This window comes from Taudactylus pleione, unplaced genomic scaffold, assembly GCF_031769625.1.
Source record: "Taudactylus pleione unplaced genomic scaffold, aTauple2 ptg000041l, whole genome shotgun sequence".
Classification (NCBI taxonomy): domain Eukaryota; kingdom Metazoa; phylum Chordata; class Amphibia; order Anura; family Myobatrachidae; genus Taudactylus; species Taudactylus pleione.
The window spans coordinates 47188246-47209004 of record NW_028284443.1 but is presented as its reverse complement, the minus strand read 5'-3'; the positions used below and the strand labels follow the sequence as shown (position 1 = coordinate 47209004).

The 20759-nt window shown below is 40.0% G+C and overlaps 1 long non-coding RNA gene across 2 annotated transcripts in view; it reads right to left on the bottom strand.

The window, feature by feature from the left end:
- Positions 1–20759, bottom strand: part of LOC148538143 (uncharacterized) — a 124717-nt gene that overhangs the window by 68409 nt on the left and 35549 nt on the right. For both annotated transcript variants that reach the window (XR_015872513.1, XR_015872514.1), the window contains exons 2-3: positions 11471–11533; positions 9826–9987 (exon numbers count right to left, since the gene is read on the bottom strand). This is a non-coding gene — a long non-coding RNA (uncharacterized LOC148538143). The remainder of the gene's footprint in view (positions 1–9825; positions 9988–11470; positions 11534–20759) is intronic.

The following is a 20759-nucleotide window of genomic DNA, read 5'->3' as shown; positions in this document are numbered from 1 at the left end:
GACACATTGGACTTTTTAGGAGGATCTACTCCTGACTTTAAGAGCTATATTTATTAATGTTTGATTTTGAGTTTTGAGTGATTTCATACTCGATTTGTATTCGGTTTCATTCGATTTTGCCTTTACAGAGTTACTGAAGGTAAAACTATTATTAATTGAAGTAAGGTTTTTTATGTATATGTCGTCTTTTACTTTTTAAGCAAAATACATTTGTAATACTTCACACTAAAAGCTGTTGTGCTACTCTCTGGGTGCTTCTGGTGCAAAGGTCTCATTATAGCACCTGACTGTATAAAGACATACCATCTGTGGTCATCTCCTCAAGATATCATCCTCTTCATTCCACTACCCCAGCAGGTGAACTCCAAACTGTGGGGATCAATAACATATAAAGAAGTACTAGTATTTGACTTTTTAAGGATTAAGATTAAACATTCTCTATTTTACTTTTGTGGCGCCTTCTGGACATGTCTGAGTTTGCAACGGATGCTAAGACCAAAATTTGTGACATTACGGAGGTTATGAGGGTGGTTTAGGGATTTGATAAGCTTGCCTGAAGAGGTGAGTTTTCAAGAAACGCTTGAAAGTTTGGAGATTAGGGAAAAGTCTTATTGTCTATGGGAGGGCATTCCACCAAGTGGGTGCATCCAGAAAAAATCCTGTAACCGTGAATTGGAGCATGTAATAAGTGTTAATGAGAGATGCTGATCTTGTGCTGATTGGAGAGGTCAAGCTGGGAAATATTTTGAGATAAGCAAAGAGATGTATGATGGTGTAGTTTAGGTAATAGCCTAATGTGTAAGTAAAAGTATTTTATATTGAATTTGATAGAAAACAGGTGACCAATGGAGGGACTGACAGAGCGCAGCAGCAGACGATGAACATTTAGCTAGGAAGATCAGACTCACAGCTGCATGCAAAATGGATTGTAGTGGTGAAAGCCTGTTTTGGGAAAGACCAGTAAGGAGACTAGATTTTACAGTGTCTTCTGTAAGGTATGGGCGTATTTTGGATATGATTTTACATCTAGAGATGTAACAGGACTTGGAAACAGATGACACCTAGGCAGTGAACTTGTGGAGTAGGATTGATTGTCGAGTTATCAACAGTCATATACTGTAGATATCCTGGCTGGTGGAAATATTATTATTCTGTTTTCAAAATATTAAGTTTGAAGTGGCAAGATGGCATCCAATACAGAATGGCAGAAAGACATTTGGTTTGCTACAAACTGTTTTTATGCTCCAGCCACAAACCATTCCAGTCAGGAATTGATGTCTATACATAGGATTCTAACAACACGAGGAAGAGTCAAATTGCGGAGGAAGAGTCGTAAGCGACGATTGCGGAGTCCCGTCTGATTCATACAGACAGGCTGTCATACCGTCTTCTCTAGCCGGCCGACAGTAAGCTATTACCACTCTGGCACTGTGGGTGAGCAAATTATAGCCCGTTTACCTGTATATGGACACTGATGTAGAAATATTGAAGCAGATACATAAACTTTTAAGGTGTATACACACTTAACAATTTTGTAACCGACGATTTTCTGTCAGATTACCTGTCAGATTTTCCCTTGAAAAAGTGAACGATTTTTTGAAGTGTAATGAACGATTTTTTGAACGATGAAAAAATAATGTTCCTTCCCTTAATGAAAATCGTCATGTTGGACAGTCTGAAATGGACGATGAACGATAACTACAAATGGGAGTGCGCATTTGTGATTATCGTTCATCGTTATAACTCATAAACTGAACGATTTTTTTGAACGAGTTAACGATAACGATGACCTTATCGACAAATAGTTCAAAAAATCGTTACGTATGTATGCTCCTTTACAACTTTGCTGCGGCCTGTCCAAACAGTTCAGGCTGATCACCTGCTGTACATAATAACAACTGAACTTTATGGCATTAAATGGCTAGTGGCTGGACACTATGGGGGTCATTCAGACCCACTCGCGAGCGGCAGTACGCTCGCAAATGAGTCGATGTTCCCCACTGCGCATGCGCATGACGGAGGGAGCTCCGTCATGCGCATGTGCGAGCCACGGGGAGCGACGGGCTTCCCATCGCTCCGGGTCTCGCACCAAAGGGGGCGTGCTGTCGATGTTGATTGACAGCACGCCCCCTTTGGTGGGTGTGCCGGGGGCGTGCCTGCCAGACGGAGGCGTTCCCATGGGAATGCCTACCGTCTGAAGCCGGCCTCACTGACATCACTAGTGATGTCAGTGGGAGTGATTTTGGCTCTGATAAGAGCCAAAATCACTCCAGGGCTTGTGGCAGGGAGACCCTACCGCAGGGTCTCCGTTGCAAGTCCAATGGTCGCGATTGTCAAGACCATCGCGACCATCTTTTTGGCCGCTCGCATATGCTGTGGGTGGTCACCCACAGCTATGCGAGCGGCCAGGAGGCTGCTCCATTTTCATGGAGGAGGGCCCTGATTCAGAGCGAGCGCTCTGGTCAGAGCGTCCGGCTCTGAATCAGGCCCTATGTACTTTAATAATAAGAGACACCTATTGCAGAGGTGAATTTCTCATAATATATATATATATATATATATATATATACACACACACTAAATTTTTGTGAGCCGCCATTGGAAATAATATATCATTTTGTATTTTATATATGTGTGTATGTATTCTTTTTACTTCATTCATTTATATTTCTGTTTTTTTATTGTATTATTGTGTAATAAATTGTTACATTTTATAAATATAACAAATATATCTGAACAAGTCAGTCTATATTCATCAATACTGGCCACTTAAGGCATTTTAATGTATGAATTGACGATGTTTTCAGGCTATACACATAATTGATGATGTTTCAGGCTATACATATTTTTGATAAATTAAGTGAGTTTAACAGATTATTTCACTTTTAGGAGAAGCTTTCAAGGTACTATTATAATTAGTAGGACTATCAGTTCCTGTGTGCCTGAATTATATATGTTGTCATATATTTCTTTGCATTCCTATGAGATGTACATGTATAGGGTTCTCACTATTATGGAGCTGCACAGCAGCATCACCAGATACATAGCCCCATTACGGTATGTGCCAGATGAACATATAGATTGCAGATGAGCCTGGAGAGCACCCTTTCAGATCAGGAGGTGCTGCAGCTTTTTAGGTTGAACCCCACAAACATCCTGAATTTATATAAGCAGGTGCAAGAGAATTTAGAACCATTGTCTGGGAGTTACTATGCAGTGTCTGGGTTACATAAAGTATTGTGTGTCCTGCACTTTTTTGCAACAGGCTCCTTCCAGTCTGTGAGCTCTAGGGTGTTGAGGATTACACATGCTATTTTTTCTAGGCATTTATCTCAAGTGCTCTGTGCTTTTAAGAAAATATGGCATACATATATATCATTCCCCAGTCATGAGTCAGAGTGGCAGGACCTCAAGATAGCCTTCTATAGGCTGTCAGGATTCTCTAATGTACTGGGAGCCATAGAATGTACCTACATTGGGATCAGAGCACCACACTTCAGGGGTGAACTGCATGTCAATAGGCATCACTACCACTCTCGCAATGTGCAGATGGTCTGTGATGTTCATCTCCGAAATCTCAGTGTAGTTACAGGTTATCCAGGATCTTGTCATAATGCCTATATCCTGAGCTAGTGAGCCCTATGGGAGAAGTTTGAATGTGGACAGATGTCGGGCTGGCTACTAGGTATGTAGTACTTGCTGTTCCCACTAGCAATTACTTCTGTTGTTGCAGGTTTGTGAAAGCTTGTGACTGCAGGGCCCCTAACAAGCATGTTCTTGAAGTGAACCAGACAATTTGCTCAAAATATAAATATCATTTTTGGTAATTATTTTGTCTATCTCTACTGGGAACCATGTTTGCAAATCCAAAATAGCCTTCCTGTGACTCTATTTGAACTAGCTTCCAACTTAATTGGTTACTGTTCCTTCAATTTCAACCTTAAACATCCCAGGTGTGGTCAGTCTGATATGTAAACTGTTTCCTGATATGTTTTCATTAATTTTTACCTCTCTGAAACCACCAGGTGATTATGGATATGGGTGTCAAACCTGGCTCATGACACCTCTGTCGAGACCACATTGGCTAGCTCAGCATAAATACAACAATGCTCACATTGCCACAAGGAATGTTATAGAGTACACCTCTGGCCTCTTGAAGAGCAGGTTCTACTGTCTGGGTAGCTTGGGAGGAATTCTGCTCTATGAGCCAAAGAAAGTTGGTGACATTGTAAATGCCTGCTATATATACTCCACAACATTGCCCTGGGACAAGATAGATCAGATCTTGGGGACATAGAGGCATTCAGCGAGGAGCCAGCTGATCCTTCAAATCTCAAGATGTGGTCAATTTGGAAGGGGATGGATGTTAGTGAGCGGATCATACATCAGTACTTCAAATGTAAGTTTGTGCAAAGCAAAGAACTAAAAATGGTGATATGTAGCACATTTATGGTTCTAATAATGTGTTGACATTATAGAGGGAACTAACATCTACCCATGTGAGGTGCTGCCATATATCTTTAGTAATCTGCATATGGTAAGCGTAGTTAAATAGGTCTTTTACCATACAAACTATGTTTTTTTTTTACAAATAAAAACACCCACAAAACAAAAAAGTAACCCTGTGCCCATTATTACAATTTAAACTATCTGTTACACATAAATTACACATAGATACAGCATGCACAAAATTGTGATAGTGCTGAAGAAAGTTCTGTAAACCTGCTCCAAACTTACGAATGTTAGAGTGTTGGCCAGGGACAATTTCATGTGGTTGTTGACAATTTAATATCAAAGTGAACCAGTACAACTGAATGATGTATGCTTTAAAGGCCTCTCCTGTCTGGCAAATTTTTAAATGCATGAAAATTAATTTAATAGGCACCCTCTCTATCAGTTTCTATTGGGTCCAATGTCTACTTGTGCTCACAAATGTGGAGAACCGTCAAATTAATGAAGCTCTCCTATGGTTAAAAATAAATTAGAGATGAGCGGTTTGATTTTACTCGGTTATGTTCGGATCTCAAAAACTGCGTCGTAGTGGCTATCCGGATCTCAAGTATGTTGGATAGCTAATAAAATAAATCTGAACTTGCTCCAAATTGGCGAAAGGAACCGAGTCAAAACTGAACCGCTTATCTCTAAAATAATAAACTATACACTGTATTTTCTGGTGACAATCATTCATTCAGAGACCTACTGTAGTTAGATATATCTGGTGTCTTTAAGCTAGGACAAACTAGCTTTTCGTATTGTACAGTTGTACTAAAATAAAAGTGGTAAATGGAATTTTGAAAAAAAAAAATTATGCCTTTATTCACTACCAAGGAAATCGTTGTGTCTAAAATCAATATAGAATTCACTTTGCTAAGCTAACAAAGTATTCCAAGATTAAACCAAAGCAATGAAAAATAGAAAAGTTAGAAATTATCTTGTTCATGAGGAAGCAAAATATATCCAGCCAGGCTGTTAAAGAAGATCATTAGCTGTCTCCATCAAATAGCTAAACCTAATGTAACTAATGAGAGCAAGATTAATTGATCAACACAACCTACTCCAGGAGTCATTTATATAAACATAGCAGTGAGCATATTAACACCTATCTAATGTCTTCTGGAAATCAACATTCCTATATCGATTGTAATATGACTCCTATTTATTTATTTTATATTTTACTTATTTTATATACCTGTCCTCACACACCTAAAGATTTATTTGTCTGGATGAAACAAAAATATGGTAATGTATTGGATCAAATATAAATCTGCCATTTGCTCCCAATCCCGGAAAACGCACAAAAATTATTTGTTCGGATATATTGATTAAAGCAAACTGATTTAACCAATTTGTCTGAATGACCATGGTCTTTTTACCAGTGTTTGGGAGCAAATGGCAGATTTTAATTTGATCCAATACATTACCATATATTTGTTCCATCCAGACAGATTGGACAGATAAATCTTTAGGTGTGTACCTAGTTTGGTGTGTATGTGTACCCAGCTTTAGTCTATTATTACTAAAATTTGTTACATAGCAGATTGTGGGCCTGATTCACTATGCATTGCAGCTGAGATTACACACATAGATCTGCTGCGAAAATATGCTAATGTTTGCAATCGCAAAGCCAGCATAGAGACGCCCACTACTACTATCTCACATCCGTAAGACCTTGGTCTGACATTACTCAGAAATTGCAACTGTCATCGCACGCAGTGAGTACTCAAGTTGCGTATTCCGTCACAGTGGCTAATTTATGCACGCCAAGGAAACAGCGTTCAAACGGACAGGCATGTCAGTATTTCTCAAACCACTCCCCCGTCATCACTCCCTAATGCTGACCTCCCATCCATCAATCTGCGATGGCTTTGTATCTGCGTAAGTGATCGCAGTGCGTTCTCGATGCTAACTCACGCACGTGCACTGTGATGCATACGCATGTGCAGTATGCACCATTGGCCGATCTGTGTTACCTGTTGCTATTGCAATTCGTAATGAATCAGGCCCTGTGTTCACATTTGTATATGTCTGAATACAAGGGGAAATAATTCAATAGACTTGCTTTTGTATTATGTTCACTCCCGGCAGAGGTATTATATGGCATAGGAACAGTAAAGTAATAAAAGTATAAAGACTTTATTTAACAGAACATTGACAAATTCACCATTTACAAAACCTTGACCAGTTTCAGTAGTGAGTTATTTTCATAAGATTATGGGAGAGATGTATTAAGCCTTGGAGAGAGATAAAGCACTAATCAACCAGCTCCTAACTATCATTTTTCAAACACAGCCTGTAACATGACAGTTAGGAGCAGATTGGTTGGTGCTTTATCTCTCATTCACAATTTTCTCTCTCTCCAGCTATATTAAATCTCCCCCTATAACATTTATAATCTGTAACTATTGAATCAACATAAAATACGTTTATTGACTGATTTTGTTTTTATTTTGATATATACAACACATGAAATATTCTGATTTGTAAATAATATTAATTTCTTCATATTAGTGAATCAAATTAAAGCTATTCCACATCCACAACTGAATAGAGGGCACATATTCACAAGATCCCTGTTCCTTCCCTACACCCTCATGATTTCTTTATAAGCTGTTCTGTTCCTTTATTCTGGTGCTTGGCGATAGCGAGAAACAACAGAGTACTGGAAAGGAGTCTGGGTGCATATTAGGTCATATTCATGCTCCAGCCACATTGTATCCTGATAACAATATGGCAAGAAAAAAACCCAGGAATGTTCCAGTTGATAAATACAGTCTGAGCATACACATCATGACAAAAATGATATTAATAGATACTTACCAATTAAAGTGACTATGGAAAAAATTATGAAAACCACATCAGGTGGGCAAGACTAAGCCAACAGTAGGTGGATCCAATATAAAAGTAGGTGGGTTAAAATCGATTTTCTCTAGCAGTGTAAAATAGAAAAATAAATAACATTATCTCTGTCTATCTGTACCAAAACATAGAGTATATAGTCACCCTAGTTTCGTAGCTTATAGCATCCAAGTGACTTCTATACAATACAGAGAGCACCCCAGTAATCAAAATGGAATACAGAGAATTTACTAGTGACCAATATACAATACAGAGAGCATCCTAGTGAAAGCCATACAGTATGGATGCAATGCTGATATTTACACAGATCAAACAATTATTTACCATTGTGTATGCATGTAATTCGCACTATGCACGTGTCATGATTGCTTTGTGATTACGAACGCACAGAGGGTCCATTTGCAAAGTGAGTGTCATGTGGTCAGCATTTGGGGGAGGTAACAGGGGTGGGGTAGTTAGGTAAACACAGGCATGTCCATTGCGATTGCATACGCAGCATGAGAGGTCTCTGCATGCAAGGAGAATTGCAGTGTTTGTGGCTGGTCAGACTTGCCGTACATGCTGTGTGACTGCTTCATATGCATCTATGGTACTGATGTTTATGCAGGAATGCAACTTTGGATGGATATGAGAAGGAAGCTGTGGGCATACTTATGTCGGCTGTGATTTGGCAAGCGTTAGCATATTTTCACAGCTGTTCTCTGTGCAAAACTACAGCTGCGGTCGCATTAGCGTTCACTGTTGAATCAGGCCCAGACTGCATAATAGTGATCATCATTCAATAAAGACGGCATCCTAGTGACTGCTATACAGTACTAGTCTGCCACACAATCAAGAGAGTGTCCCAGTGTCCACCATGCAGCAGAGAGCATCCCATGAAAATCATACAATACAGAGAGTATCCCAGTGACAGTCAAACAATACAGCTAGTATTCTAGTGACAGTCATAGAAAACACAAAAGCATCCCAGTAATTTCCAAACAATGCAGAGAGCATCCCAATGACTACTATACATTCTGGAAAGCATCCCAGTAACCACAATACAATGCAGAGCATCTTAGTAGCCATCATGCAACATAATGAGCATGGTATTGACTACCTCACAATGCAGAGAGCATCCTGGTGACTGCCAACTGTGCTCTGGCTCTTTCCCTCTGAACTGACCCTCTTATGTGAGTGATGTATATAAATAAAGGTTATTATTAGACTCCTTTGTCTAATTTCCATAAATGTCCATAAAACACAAAATTAATGAACCCAATATACTGTCAAAAAACTCTTTTTAATCAAACTATATAAAATTCTTAAAAAAGTGTTGGTTTCCATTGTGCAAAGATGTATCTTAGAGGTGCGTATTAAGTGGTGAAAAGGGAATGTAAATGTAGTGCAACCACAATTTGTTGGAATTGTATGGGGGTAGAGTGTTATTGAAATTATGACTCTATAATCAAGTAATGGGATAAAACATACAATGTATTAGGGTTACTAGCAAAAGTTAGAGACATAAAGTTAAAAGTGTAATGTGAATTATATTAACTCAGAAAGTTGCATGTAGTGGGTTAAAATGGTAGCTTTCCAAAAGCAGGTACCTCTAATAGTATTATAAAACAATGGCATTCAAATCTTTTCAATAAATATGCACAATATTACAATGTAAAATCTTCAATACATTAAAACTATGTGGATTAGATCACAAGTTGCGTAAAATATAAAAAAAATCTATACTAATATAATAAGAATGCTGTGTTTGTCTGTTTGTTCCAAGTTTGCGCAAAAACTACTGAACCGATTTGCATAAAAATGACATAATTTTGTAGTGGAAACTCCTAGAAATAACCTGCACTTTGTTTCATCACAATCCATCAAGTTTAAGTTGAGCAATAACAAAAACAAATTTAATTGACATCATCAATGCAAGATATAGTGTGGCACTTTGGGTGTGGCTTGTAAAGGGTGGGGGAGAGGTGCTTCGGGCTTGTGTTCACTTGAAAAGGATAGGCTACATAGCAGTCTGTGCACAGGGCATACAGTGACATTGGTGTGAGTGGTGGGTGAAGGTGCTGCTGTCACCAGTCTGTATAGTGCTCCTAGTCAGGTGAGCCGCTCCTGCGACAAGGCCCCTATGCAAAGCAAAACTAGAACACCTCAAATAAAAAAAATTTTGGCAGAAGGAGTTCAATATGGGTGAAGCCACAGGCAAGAGTTAGTGGATGAATAAATCTGTTTAAATTGAACACGCATGATAGTAAAAGATATTCTGAAAATCACATAAAAAACAACTAAAAACAAAAGAATAAAAAATGTTTTAAGTCTGTAGGCTTTGGAAAAGTAGTCAGTAAAGGTGCTTTGTGCAATGAAAGTTAGTTTGATGCTCAGATCAAGTCTCTAATACTAAATTAAACTGATTATGAGACCCAAAAATATCGAATACCTTTTTGTGTCCTAAAGGCTCCTGCATACAGAGCTTACCTAAGACAATGATTCTGTTAGTCTTCAGTGTGGATACTCTGTTCTTAAATGATTGCTTTCTGGAAAAGTAGGTGGGTGTTTGCAGAATCTGCTGTGTTGGATCTTTGCAGCACTGTAATTACCATTTCTCTATGATTAAGCTCAAGCCAGTGGGGTGAATTCCTAGAAGCAGTAAAATTTGTGTTATTCATACACATTTCATCTGCTATAATGTCTGACTTCATCAGGGATGGTAATTTGGTGTGCTGCAGGCATCCCTATTTTTTCACATACTTTAACTTTAGAAACAAAAGTGCATAGTATATACATAGTATAAATGTTGATCTTAAATTCACAAAATATCACATTCCAATGTAATTCAGTGTGTAGTCCCAATGATAAGAAACTAACATCAGATCATTATATCCTTATGTCAATTGTAAGACTGACCTACAACAAATGAAATAACCCAGGTCTCTCGTAGTCTCCAATTAATTAGAAAATGAAAATCATGTTACTCACAATTACCAATTTCCTATACAAGACTGTGGTGACATAGAAAAACACACATTATCCAGTAATTATCCATTGCTAACTTCTTGCCTAGTTAGGGTTATGCAATTTGATATAACTACTAGAAGAAAAAATGTGACAATACTATAAGATGTGATAATAATGTTAATAGGATTATTATTCTATTATTGCAATATTAGAAACACTAAGTTCTTATTGTTGGGCTGACTCACACATTTCCCTTTTCTTTATATACTGCAATTGTACATTATTCAGTCAATTAATCATACATTTGTGGGTTTCCTACAGATTAATTTTTGAGGGAATGTCATAGTGCTGGGTGAAATTTGTTTTAATTATATGAGCAACTTCTTGTCCTTTTTACATATATGTATCGTGGACATCATTGTCCATTTATTTATGAACTTAGTTTGCCTTATCAATGATATATGTATATTTGTATAGTGTTATGGTTATTTTTAACTCAAATGCTATATGAATTCAAACATCAATTTAATATTTAATGTATCTAATTAATTCATATAATTTTATTTAAAATTGACTATGGACCATCCATTAATGATTTGTAATATATAGGGACTTGCCCACCAGGGGCATTTTTAGAGAGGAGGGGGCCTGTGTGCAGTCTCCGACACAGCCCCATCCTCTCCGCCCGGCAGCCAGCAGCGCACTGAACTGTGCGCGGCCAGCGCCGGAGTTATAGACTCTGGGCACTAGAGTGTGCAGGTACATAAACTCTAGGGTTCATTTTTGTGTTTTTGGATTGTGGGAGGACACTGGAGTACCAGAAGGAAGCCACCATGACCTTTAAGACGTGTTACAAGTCACATTAGACTAAGTTATTTACATTAAAAGATCTGAAATATCATATATTATATATATATATATTTATATACATATTTATTCACTATTATGTGGAATAAAGTTGTTTGTATTGCCAGAACCTGTAGCTGTTGATATAGGTGACAGTGTTGTGTGATGGAGGTTAGTCCACTCATTGAATAGATTAACCAGGTCTTTGGTTTAATAACCAGGTAGAACAACAGGGTGTGAGACAACACGGGGTTGGGCATCTCCTCATTCTATGGAGGGTGGAGGAAGGAGCATTGGGTCGGAGGTTGAGTGAGCGCACCTCTATTTCCATGGGAACGGAGAGAGGAAACAGCGTGAGCACTCTCCTCCAACAGTTTGGACACTGAAAGGAAGAAAGGGGAGATATAAGTATGGCAGACTTATTGGCATTGTGTGACAAACAACGCTGACTCAGTATAGCAAACGGAAGTCAGGACAAGCAGCATATGAAAAGTTAAACACAAAAAATAAATTTTGTGTTGGTAGCATTTACATTGTATATATAAGTATAACACACATGCAAAGTATATATGTTACAGACCTGTGTGTATGTGCACCAAGTGACAACCACAACACAAAAAATTGTATCTATTCTGTCCAGTCCAGTAATACTGATATTAAACAAAAAGGGTGATATTTACAGCAACATTACTATTCTACACAAATCATTATCCAGATAATGATTGTATCATCATAGCTCCTAAACCATCAAACTCAGTGAATCATCTTGATGCAATTTTACTACTTCTGTTTTAATGTGTTCAGCACGATCAAATACCTCTTGTGAGTTATTAGGAATATAGACATAGCACTTATTTCCTATTAGGGCACACATTTCCCCTGTACTGGCCAGCATTATGTCTAATGTCAATCTGTTCTGCAGGGTCATAGTTACTGTATAATGGGAGATGTTTCCCTAGAGATCTTTTGTAAAGCACTTGCAGTTTCATTGCTATCCTTTGTTGTCACTTTGGATAGTTTGCTAGATATCCCTACCATCTCCATCCATGGAGCATAAATAGCCAAACACTGTTTATCCTTTATCCCTAATCCTGCCTTTAGCAAATACAAAAAAATAGATGTATACTTACTGCAGCTATCCATGCTATCAGCCATAACATTAAAACCACCGGCCTTATATTGTTTCGGTCTTCCTCAGGCTGCCAAAACAGCTCTGATCCATGAAGGCATGGACTCCAGAAAACCAATGAAGGTGTCCTGTGGTAACTGGCACCAAGACAATAGCATCAGATCCTTTAAGTCTGTAATTTGTGAGGTGGGGCCTTTATGGCTCAGACTTGTTTTTCCAGAACATCACACAGATGCACGTTTGGATTGAGATCTGGGAAATTTGGAGGCCAAGTCAACACATTGAACTCTTTGTCATGTTCCTCAAACCATTCTTGAACAAGTTCTGCAGTATGGCAGGGCACATTATCCTGCTGAAAGAGGCTACATCCATCAAGAAATTCCATTGCCATGAAGAGGTGTATTTGGGGCCTGATTCAGACCCACTCGCAAGCGCAATGCGCTCGCAAGCAGATCGATGGTGGGGCATTGCGCACGCGCGGCATGCGCAATGCATGTGCGCAAGCCCCAGAGCCAGAGAGATATTCTCTCGCTCCGGGGCTCACTACAAACAGGGTGGCTGTCAATGTTGATCAACATGGTGGGGGGGGGTGGCTGGACAAATGGAGGCATTCCTGAAGGAACGCCTGCCATTTGTAGGCGGCCCTACTGACATCACTATTAGAGCCGGAAGCTCACTGGGGCTTGCGGCAGATGAGACCCTACCACAAGGGTCTCGTGGCAAGCCCGATGGTCGTGATGTTCAGGACCATCGCGACCATAACCTGGCCACTCGCTAAAGCTGTGGGTGGTCACCCACAGCTTAGCGAGCGGCCAGGAGGCCAGGTTATTTAAAAACAAAGCAGCCACCCTGATTCAGAGTGAGCGCTCGCATTTTGCGAGCAGCTCTGAATCAGGTCCTTGGTCTGCAACAATGTTTAGGGAGATGGTACATGTCAAAGTAACATCCACATGAATGGCAAGACTCATTGCCCAGAGCATAATCTCATAATGCATCCTGGTGCCATCTCATCTCCAGGTAAATGATGGACATGATGTAAAATAAAATTTGAATCATGAGACCAGGCCACTTTCTTTCATTTTCTCCAGGGTCCAGTTCTGATGCTCAAGTGTCTATTGGAGGCACATTTTGTGGTGGACAAGGGTAAGCATGGGCACTCTGACCAGTTTGCAGTTACACAGCCCTATACACAGCAAGCTGTGATGCACTGTATCTTCTGATACCTTTCTATCATAGCCAGCATAATTTTTATTCTTCAATTTGTGCTACAGTAGATCTTAGCACCAGACATGCTAGTCTTCACTCCCCACATGCATTAATGAGCCTTGGTTGTCCATGACCTTGTCATCGGTTTACTGGTTGTCCTCCTTTGGACCAATTTTGGTAGGTACTAATTAGAGATCTTGCAGGATCCTAGGCTATGTGAGCCGCAGCTCGAATCTTCCTATCTGCCTCAGATCCCTACCCGAGCCAAATCCTTGAGATCTCCTGACGGATCTTGCAGTTTTGGCTCGGATGACAATTTCAAAAGTCCCATTGAAATCAAAGGGCTGACTGCTGATTAGCTGAGAGAGTCATCTATCATGGCTCTCAGCCAATCAGCACTTCACCACACACTTCGATGGGGCAAACAGATGCAAGATGGTAGCCCCCATCGCACCAAGGACACTGCCACCTGCAGTGCAGACACTGCCAGCACCCCACGCAGTGCCGACACAGCTGCACCCCAGCACTGCCGACGCCACCAGCAACCCCGCACCGAGGACACCACCGGCACCCCTGCACTGCCGACACCACAGGCACTTCCACACTCAGAACACTGCCGGCTCTCCTGCACTGCCAACGCAGCCAGCACTCCTGCACTGCTGACACTGCCCACACTGAGGAACCCACCACCACCCACGCACTGCTGACAACACCAGCAACCCGCACTGAGGATACCGCCGGCACCGCCAGCACTTCCGCACTCAGAACACTGATGGCACTCCAGTACTGTCGACACTGCCAGCACTCCCGCACTGAGGACACCACCGCCCGCCCAAAACTGCCAACACTGCCAGCATCTCCCAAACTGTCAACACCACTGGCACCCCCGCACTGAGGACAACACTGGCACCCTCTGCCATAGTAAATGCACCATTGGTGTATCTAACCTTCACTGTATCTAACCTGCACTGTATTTGACCTACACTGTAACCCCTGCCTGATGTACTACCATTACATACTGAGAACACCCCACAAGACCTGCTATTTTGGAAATGCTCTGACCCAGTCCTCTAGCCATCACAATTTGACCCTTGTCAAAGTCTCTCAGATTGTTACACTTGCCTATTTTTCCTGCTTCCTGTATTAACAATTGTAAGCAGTCTACTAGTAGCCATATATAAGCCCAGAAAATAAAATAGTAGTGCTGGGAAGTGTTTAATCCATTGGCTAAGTCATGCTGTTCAATATACAGAGTAGTATTACAAAATGTAGCATTTATATTGGTCCCTACAGATCTATTACACCTCATTGGAGGATTTCTGTTGATTTAGAAGTTAATTAATTAAGAAAAGAAGTGTCTAATTCACTTTCTTAGCTCATTTGCTGTTTCTCCCTATTTATTGTAAAGTCTTAATGAGTTTGCTTCTCCTGGTAGAGTACAGGTAATAGTCTATCCAAGTAATCAGGAAAGGCATCATTGGTATATCTCCCATAGAATGGAATGGCATGTGATCCCATTTACAACAGGCAATGACCACATTATCAATTTGTCACTACAAAGTACAACAAAGGCTACACTCACAAAAGACCATATATGTTCCTAAACTGGAGAGACAAAAGAGAAGGCATGATGAAGAGAGACTGAGGGACCTTAGTTGCTAGTTGTGAGGTTTCTACTAAATATAAACAAGTTTTAACAGGTTCTGCTGTAAGAATCTGGTCTATGTAAAAAAAAGAAAGGAATGGAGAGATCACAACAGCACTCTCTTATTGCAGCTAGTTCAATTGGAGGATGTCACCCTCCCAATATGCAAAATAATTGTAGAAATAGAAAATGAACAGCACTAATATGTCTAATATATTTGTTTTTATTATATGTATTTATTTATCATTAAGATAACTTAGAACAATATGTTATTTATTTCTCATATGATGTAATAATTTTTTCAGACATATTAGCGCTGTTCATTTTCTATTTCTACAAGAATCTGGTCTACTTTGTTTCCATGTTTTGACAGAAAGTACACATAGAGGTCAGATGTAATTAGTTCTGGAGTCAGAGGGATCCAGAGGTCTGACCCTAGGTATGAAGCCCCAAATAATGATTTAAAGAGGTGCCTTACCACTTTTGTCGTGTCAAAACTACAGCCAATAAAAGTCCAGCTCTACTTCTATAATTTGGAGAAGGAGAAGTTTTACACCACTTTGACACAATGTAATTTTAGAAGAGGTCGATACAGGAAGTCTTTATATAGTGAGTGTGAACAGTCATATTTATTTTGAAAACAAGGTACTATCAATAGAGTATTCAAACTAACATAGATTCACCAAGCAAGTCACAGAACACACCTTGTTATTAAACATTATTTTATCATGCCATTTCAGCCATTTTGTTCATCCCATGTCATAGGTGAAGATGTGACTGTAAATTAAGTGAGTAAATCAGGAGTCATAGGTTAAAGCGGTCAAGTATACTGTATACATAAACAAAAATACACCTTGCTTTTTATTATGGAGATGAAGTATGATTAATTAAAAAACAGCATAGCCTTTTAAACACAAAGTACAAAGAAGACAGATTTACTGTAGCCTCAACTTTTTCCTGGTGCATTTTAGAATGGTGCAGTAAAGACATCGTATTTAGGGGCCTATTCATGCACCCTTATGGGCCTGTTATGCTTTTTTTTAGTAACGGGCTCATTCATTATTAAAAGACTGATGGAGCTAATAAACAGCAAACTATGAAAACTGAAACTTTTCAGAGTTTGGCTGCAGGAACCTATGCCATCTACAGATGGCTTTGGTTTCCAGAGCCTTGCTCCTTTATATTGGAAGAAGCATTGGGTTGCAAAAGGTCTCCAATCGGATCCCTTTTCCCCCTCCGTACTGTGTGCCCTCCTCCAGCAGTGCACAAGCGTGAACTCAGTTCATGCAAGCACACTAACTGCAGTGTGAGGAACTGTAGGGACAGCTGCTTTTCACACTGAAGGAATCTTGAATTGCTCCGAAAAATGGTATTCAACGCCGCAGCTTGGATATCAAAATATCGAGCAACTTAAGGGGCATATTAATGAAAATGCCTCTTAGAGATAATAATTTCCGAATTCACTCTGGTTCGGATAAAATCTAGGGGATTAAGAATTACCAGTCACGTGGGTTCCCTGCAGGGCAGCTAGGGTAACATATGGTAAGTCTTATAATTAGCTTTTTTTTGCATAAATCCATATAATATAATCAAACAAATTTGACATATAAGCTATTTTCATCAAAATGAATGTATAAAATGTAGAAACCAAATAATCACAAATGTAAACAGCTAAGTTGCAATACAATGATGGCAAACATATCCTACTGTAGCTCCAATTCCCATTGCTTACACTACAGGGAAATATAGGTAGCTCTGGTGTTAGTAGAATCTATAGTAGCTGGACAGGAACTGAAGATTAGCTGGCTGACTAAACTAAGTGGCAGCAGTGGGCAGCACAAATGCGTAGCAGTTTAACTTTCAACATGGCACATAAGAACCATATGTTTTAATTAATCAAGAGGCCTGAGGAAAATGGAGTATGTATGTAGTTGAAGGAAAGGACAGGAAGGGATAATTGGTAGTAAATTTTATTTAATTTTTTTATTCCGAAGCAAATTTATGAGGTAGGAGAGAGCATGGGTGAACAATATGTCCCATGTTTTGCCCACAAAATCAACTTGGTGGTTCAGAATATTTTTTCAAATTAAAGGGGCATGCAGGTGCTGCTGTCTATGGCCATAAACATTTCTGGTCATTTTTGGCATTCAGCAACTGCATGTCAAAGATTGCAGCAGCTGTGGCAGTTCAACAGCATCTAAGAAACAGCAAGTCATTCAGAGGCAGGCTACTCTGTGTATTATTGGTTTCACTAAGAGGAATACCACTGACAACCTTTTAGAAAAAGTCAGGGAAGTCATTGAAAAATGGCTGGGTGAATTCCAACATGTCCCATGTATTGCTCACGCAATCAACTTTGTGCTGCAAATGTTTTTTAAAAAATGACAGAGCCATGCAGGAGATGCTCTCTGTGACCTGAAAAATTTCTGGACATTTTTGCCATTCAGCAGGTGCATGTAGAAGATTGCAGCACCTGCAAGAAATGTTGAATTTGCCTTGGCACCAGTTGAAGCAAGAGGTAGTTACAAAGTGAAACTCCACCCTTTATATGCTTCAGCAGATGGAGGAACAGAAAAAAGCCATCCAAAGCTACACAGCATACTATGACATAGGAAGAGGAGGGGGAATGTACCACAGCAGCTCAGTGGAAAATACTTTCCGTGTTGTGCAAAGTGCCTTCAAAGTAGTCACCTGTGAAGTGAATTCAGACACTGCTAGATTGAGTCAGGTAATTACCCTAATTAGACTGTTGGAAAAGCAGCTTGACAAACTGAAGGAGTAGCTGAAACGAAGCGATTCCGCTAAGTATGTCGGACTTGTAGATCAAGTGCTTTATTCGCTTAACCAGGATCCAAGGGTTGTCAGGAACTTACAATTGGATCAATACATTTTGGTGACTGTGCTGTATTTTAGGTTTAAGTCATACTTTGTGTCTTTCTTCCCAACGGACACAGATCTGAAGAGATGCAAAGAGCTGTTGGTAAGCAAATTGTCAGCTCAAGTGGCACATGATGCAGCAATGGCTTTTCTTTCAGCTTCTCCAGGAAGTGCATCTGAAGAGAAAAAAAATAAACTTTCCCAAAAGACCCACTGGTGATGCAGATGAATCAACACAACAAAGGTTTGACATCTGGTCAGGTCTAAAAGAATTGCTTACAATTAATGAGACCTCTACCATGACTCCATCTGATATGGTCACCATTCAAAGAATGGTTGAGGACTATTTTAAATTTTTTAATGTTAGCGACCAAATAGGCATGTCAGACAGTCCATTTGACTACTGGCAGGAAAAAAAGGCAATTTGGAGGCCCTTGCACAAGCTGGCTTTGCTTAATTGAGCTGCCCACCCTCCAGTGTGTACTCAGAAAGAGTTTTCAGCACAGCCGGGAACCTCGTCAGCGATCGGCGTAGGAGGCTACTTCCTCTAAATGTGGAAAAGATGATGTCCATCAAAATTAACTAGAAATTCTATTCCAATTACATCCAAAAATTACAGAGGCACCTGTAATTGTGGATTTCAGTGGAGACAAATTAATATTGTGTGAAGATGATGTACACACTGATGAGGTTGAGGAATTGGATGATGATGGTGACAACATCTTGCCTCTTTAAAGTCAGTTTGTGCATGTAGAGATCATTTGCCAGCAATGTTAGCTGCCCAGCAACCCCTGGATGGACACAGCAGCCCCTGCCCTGGATGGACACAGCAACCCCAGGATGGACACAGCATCCCCTGCCCTGGATGAACACAGAAGCCCCAAGATGGACACAGCAGCCACTCCCCCTGGATGGACACAGCAACTCCTGGATGGACACAGCAGTGTCTGCCCTAGATGGACACAGCTGCACCTGGATGAACATATTGTCCACTGCCCATCGATGAACACAGCAATGCCTAGATGGACACAGCAGAAACTGCCCCTGGTTGGACACAACAACCCCTGGATGCATACAGCAGCCCCTGGATGGACACAGCAGCCACTGCCCCTGGATGGAGACAGAAGCTCCTGGATGGACACCTAAGCCACTGCCCCTGGATGAACACAGAAACCCCTGATGGACACAGTAGCCCCTGCCCTGGACAAACACAGCAGCCCTTGGATGGACACAGCACCCCTCTGCCCACTACACTCTCCAAAGCCGGAGTGAAATGGCACCGTTGACCGTGTACCTTTTATAGTATCCAAAACCCATGAGAATCTGACAGAGAGATGATGACTTTTTGGTTCATTTTGGAATTCGAGTCGGACTCAGATCCCGGGCCCCGGATCACGTCGTTCGGGTGGGTCTAGTTCTCAGGGAACTGGACCTGCTCATCTCTAAACAGTTCCATATCTGGATTTACTGTATGAATTTAGCAAATACGTGACATTTTGAATGTTGAAAAATTTGCTTGTATCTAATAAAAATTAAGAGACCGTAGCAATCCCATTGAGTAGATTTATTGTGCAAGTGACATAGGACTGGAAAATGGGAGGAAACCTCTAAAAGGGTATGAGGATTTGTTTGCATCCATGTTGACATCCTATTTTTCTTGCACAATAAACCGACCCAATGACATTGCAACTAAGAGCTAACATTTCTTAGTTTGAACATCATCACGTATGGGATGGAACAATGTTATCTGTTAATATTGCAGCACCTGTAAGAAGGTATGCAGCAAGTTAACAACACGAGGGCAAACTACAAGATACTGCATTGGCTGTCACACAGCTGACCTTGATAAGTCCTTCATTATGACAGCAAATCATTTTAAAATAATATTCCTGTTGCTTGATGTCACTCTTGAGATAGGTTTCCTGGGCATCATTGTACCTAATATGATCATCTATTTAATTTTGGAAGAACTAAACATTCTTACATTGGAAAGGTAAATTATACTGATTAAGTGATTGACAATAGCACTGTTCTTAAGGTTTTCCCTGTAATGTATTTGCTATTTATTATGGTAATTTTGCTGCAGCCCCAGGGGAGTATAGAGGTTAAAGGACTATCAAACAAAGGACAGGAAAGTAATCTCTCAGTAAATTGATGTCACACAGGACATTTTATGCTAATAAATGTACATGGCTTTAAGTGGAGGGATGATGGTCAAATATATCATATTTGCTTATGTGTACTGTAGAAATCAGGGCTTACATGGTAAGGTAGTGGTTGTGTAATGCTTTCTTGTGCCTTTCCCACATAAAGCTAAAATCTAAGCATACAGGGAACATACACTTATAATAAAAATACATTATCAGGTTTTGTGTTTCTTTAACATGGTGTATGACCTTTTGTTTAAATTACAGCTTATTAGTATTTAGTAGTAGCCCCAGTAAAATAATAGCGTGAACACAATGTGGTTAAAGAAAAGGTTAAAACTTTTTCTTTAATACATGCATTCCCATTCTAGGTATGCTCAAAGAATGCATTGTCACACTACAGTCTAGTTTTTTGGAGTATGGGTGACTGGTGTCTTTGCATGCCTGGAGCGGCAGAACAAAGACAATACAATAAGGGGGTTCACTGTATAGCAACACATTTAGAAGGATCAGCATCAGAATCATCTTTTTGGGGACATATATGTTACAAGGGCTGGTACAACAGTTCACATTGATGTTAATGACTATCAACAGTACTGTCTAG